Raw genomic sequence first — 4,357 nt, 5'->3', positions numbered from 1 at the left:
ACTAAAGGAAATAAGGGTTTTTCTTAAAGAATGTTTTTCATTAAACATAAAGGAACTATTACAGTTAACTCCGTGAGTACCAAATGAATACGCCAGGGTTATATACAACGAAGATCTAACAAACAATGGGATGTGTGACTTCCGCCTCATTTCATGTTCCTTGTTTGGTTGTGGGCTTAGGGCAGATTCACACAATCGATTGTTTGTGTACTCTGGGTTTTATATAACTTGTATCCATTTAGTACTCATAGAAGGGATTGCAGAGCCATTTTTACTTATCTTTCATCATATCAGAAGATATAGGATCTTCTGGAGGAACAGGCGAAATTTTCTAAAAAGAACTTTCAACATACTATAGATCACTAAAATACTTATGAACTCACCAGCTTAAATGTTGATCTACTCTTTTAAAATAACTTGTATTCTCAGGATCCTAGTAGACAGGTACGCGCACTGGGATTCAGAAGATGGAGAATAGTAGCTTCATGTCTTGTTTTGTTATTTACTTTTGGAGTCTATCTTATGTGAATCACATACTTTGTAAACACTTTAATATTAATGCAATGGTTGTGTGTTACTTTGATTACTATGATACATGTGTTGTGATACTAAACATGATGTCCTCCACCCCCGAACGTTTCCGCCGTTCCGGTTTCGGGCTGTGACAGATTGGTATCAGGGCATTGTTTATAGTGAACTAAGTATATCAACATATAAAAGATATACAACTATAAATACAATGGGACCGAAGTGCTCTGGATAATAATATATTTTAAAAATATAACAATACCTTATAAAAGTATACATACATGCTTATACATAAATACGTACTAGAACAAGTATCACAAGAAGAACAGAACATAAGTATTTAAAGGTTGAACACTGCGGTCAAACCTGGACAGTTATGTAGTCATATATGGGATCAATATAGCCTGATCAACTATATTCATTCGAGATGTGACCAACATGTGTTTGGGAGTGATGTGTTGTTGCAACAGTCTTAAAACTTACCTAACTCTATTCAAGGGATTTCTAGATCAGAACATAAAGTTAAAATACTATGGGAGTATTTTATGATACTATAAGACAACAACAAGTTTAAAACATACCAACTTCATTATATTAAAATACTATAGGATTATTTTAGGTACTATAAATAACTTATGTGAGAATTTAAAAGACCCTTACGAGTAGGTATATAATTATGGAATGTATACTCTCACCGTTTTATATAATTGAGATTTTATAGACTTAGAATTTGTGATCTATGCTCTACTTCCTGTTCCTTGGTTGGTTGTGGTTTTAGAGTAGGATCATTATTCGAAGGTCTATTTAATCTTAAATTATATACAACTTGTATACACTGCGCAATTATAGAAGGACCCAGTACGGATCACCCCATAATATTTCACTTAATCTCATAGATTCTTTAGACACTTCCATTCTCGTACGACAAACCCAGAAAGGTGTAACCACTCCATCATAGCAGTCAGCAGAGGATTCAAGGAGGAACAAGAAGAGATTCAAAATGAGTTTCCAAGAAGTGATCAGCCAGAGAAACGAAAACGTATTATGCGTCACACTAATAAATAATACCCCTGAAGGACTTAGTAAGCTAGTGAATACACTACTCACACTATGTGTTAGGATTATTTTCTTCTTTTCATGCAACTAGTATCAGTTATTCAGTTCACATATATTCATTTGAGGATAGCCACTTCTGATTCATAGAGTTTATTTTAGATAGACTCCCTTTATGAATTGTTTCCTGAACCCTATGAAAGCTAGAACCAGATACACTCAGAACTAGGATAACTTTGTCATTCAGCTTTCGGCTTATAACCACTGCTATAGACTTATTTCCATCTCATTTTTGTATTTTTTTTAGCAAGATGCCTCCTCGTAGATCCAACAGCCGCACTACTCCGATAACTCCAGCTCAAACTCCACTACCTCCTCCACAATTCGATCCTGCTGCTCTCCAAGCAGCGATATTAGCCGCAATGGCAGCTACTCTAACTCACATCAGCGAAAGTGATACCAACAGAACTGGTAGCGGTACCCACTTAACCAACCCCGGAGTTACCCACGGACACCCACGAGAGTGTTCGTACAAAGACTTCATGAACTGCAAACCCAAATCCTTTAATGGAAATGGAGGAGTCATTGCTCTGATGCGATGGTTTGAGAAAACAGATTCGGTCTTCGAAATCTGTTTGTGCCCAGAAGGGAGCAAAGTGAAGTTTGCTACCTGCACTTTCTCCGACAGAGCCCTAACATGGTGGAATAGCCATGTTAAGTCACTGACCCTATCAGTGGCTAACTCAATAGGTTGGGAGAACCTAAAAGAGATGATGCTGGAAGAATACTGCCCGAGGGGCGAAGTCAAAAAGCTGGAACAAGAACTATGGGAGCACACCATGGTCGGCTCAGACATAGTGACCTACACTAACAGTTTTAGCGACCTGGAAGCACTATGCCCCGGGATGGTTACCCTGGAGAGTAAGAAGATAGAAAGGTACATCTGGGGTTTATCTACCCCGATTCAAGGGGATGTATTATCTTCTAACCCAACTACATTCGATAGCGCCAAACGCCTTGCCCAGCGACTCATTGAGCATGGAGTCCGCCATGGCATGGTAGTCTCCGTTCCCGATCCATCAAAGGGAGGGGACTATAAACGAAACTCGGGGAACAAAAGGAAGGAGCGAACAACACAGGAAACCCCGCAGGAGCAATAAATGAGTACTATATACGCCGCCACAACACCTGCTACTCCAGCATCTGCCAGTCGATATGTTGGAACTATCCCGAAGTGTGGAAAGTGTAACTATCTGTAACACCCAAAATCAAAAGACCGAGAAAGGAAAGGAAACCCTAAGTCAAATGGGTCAACTCGTCGAGTCTAGGGAAGAACTCGACGAGTCGGAGCGGGTTCCGTCTCAAAGATTAAGTGACCAACTCGGCGAGTCGGCAAGTGGACTCGGCGAGTCTGGTCTGGGTTTGGAAACCCTAATTCCGGGACTTGGTACCCTATTTAAGCATCTTATTCTCTTCCCTAGGGCTCATTTGCGGCCCCTATTGTCCAGAACATGAAACCCTAGCCACCCAACTCCATTGTTGAGCTAGTTCTTGCCTTGAGAGTGAATTGAAGCTTGGAGAAGGAAGAAGGACCTTGGTGGTGCAAGAAGAAGCTATAGATCCAGAGTTGGGGTAGCATTTCAGACCATTTAGAGGTAAAAAGCTTATACCTTGACTGTTAATCATCTAGATCCCCTTTCTATCATGGATTTTGTCACATTTGGACCATTTCCAAGGTCAATCCGAACATTGAGCCATTGAGGACGAAAATGACTTAAGATCTAAGCATTTCTGAGCTTTAGAAGCTCTGAGGGGGCAGCTTTACCCAGCCATGGCTTCATTTCATGTCCTAGACCTTCATTTTAGCTTGGATTAAGTGTTCTAGCCTCATAACACCTTGCATGCACGTAAAGTTAGCATGGACTGTAATCGACATAATAGAGATGTCACAAGGTGGACTCGACGGGCCCGTTCATGGACTCGGCGAGTCGGGTCGCAAACCCAAACCCTTCTGTTATGATTCGGATCAGTGAGTGGAGTTAGTGAAGGATTCAGCCAGACTGGGTCCGTAATGGACATGAAGATCATAGTACTCGACGAGTTCGAGGAGGAACTCGGAGAGTCCAAGACAATCTACTTAGTTATGAAGATGAACTCGACGAGTTGTTCTTACAACTCAGCGAGTCATGGTCTAGACATTCATACGATGATGAACTCGACGAGTTCAAGGATGAACTCGACGAGTCGTTGAAGATAGTCCCGAAGGGTTAGATGAAGGAGAACTCGTCGAGTCCTCACTAGACTCAACGAGTGGAGTCGGGGTTGTTTGGGACTTGAGGAGCATGGACTCGGCGAGTTGGCAGGACAACTCGACGAGTCGAGTCAACTGGAAGATTGACTTTGACCAGGACTTTAACCTTGGGAAGGACTTTGACCAGAGTTGACTTAGTTAACTTCTTGAGGACAGTTAGGCTAAATGTTATTATTATTTGGTATTGGTAGCTCGGGGAGCTAGGGGAGCAGCAGTTCGGAGAGTTGATTAGCAGCCAGAGGGTTATCAGCAGTTTCAGCAGTACGAGGTGAGTTTCCTTCCAGTAGGAACGGGTCTACGGCCACAATGCCGGCCCGTTTAGTTAGCAGTAGTTCCGGACTACAGTCTGATGCAGTAGTTCAGTACGCTTGGTGTCTCTGTGATACATGCATGGTATGTGTTATGTGTTCCGGACTATGGTCCGATGCAGTATGCAGTATATGTGTTCATATGCTATGATTATGT

Source organism: Lactuca virosa, chromosome 5, assembly GCF_052849685.1.
Source record: "Lactuca virosa cultivar CGN04683 chromosome 5, Lactuca_virosa_CGN04683_v6, whole genome shotgun sequence".
Lineage (NCBI taxonomy): Eukaryota > Viridiplantae > Streptophyta > Magnoliopsida > Asterales > Asteraceae > Lactuca > Lactuca virosa.
This window is presented reverse-complemented; position numbering follows the sequence as displayed.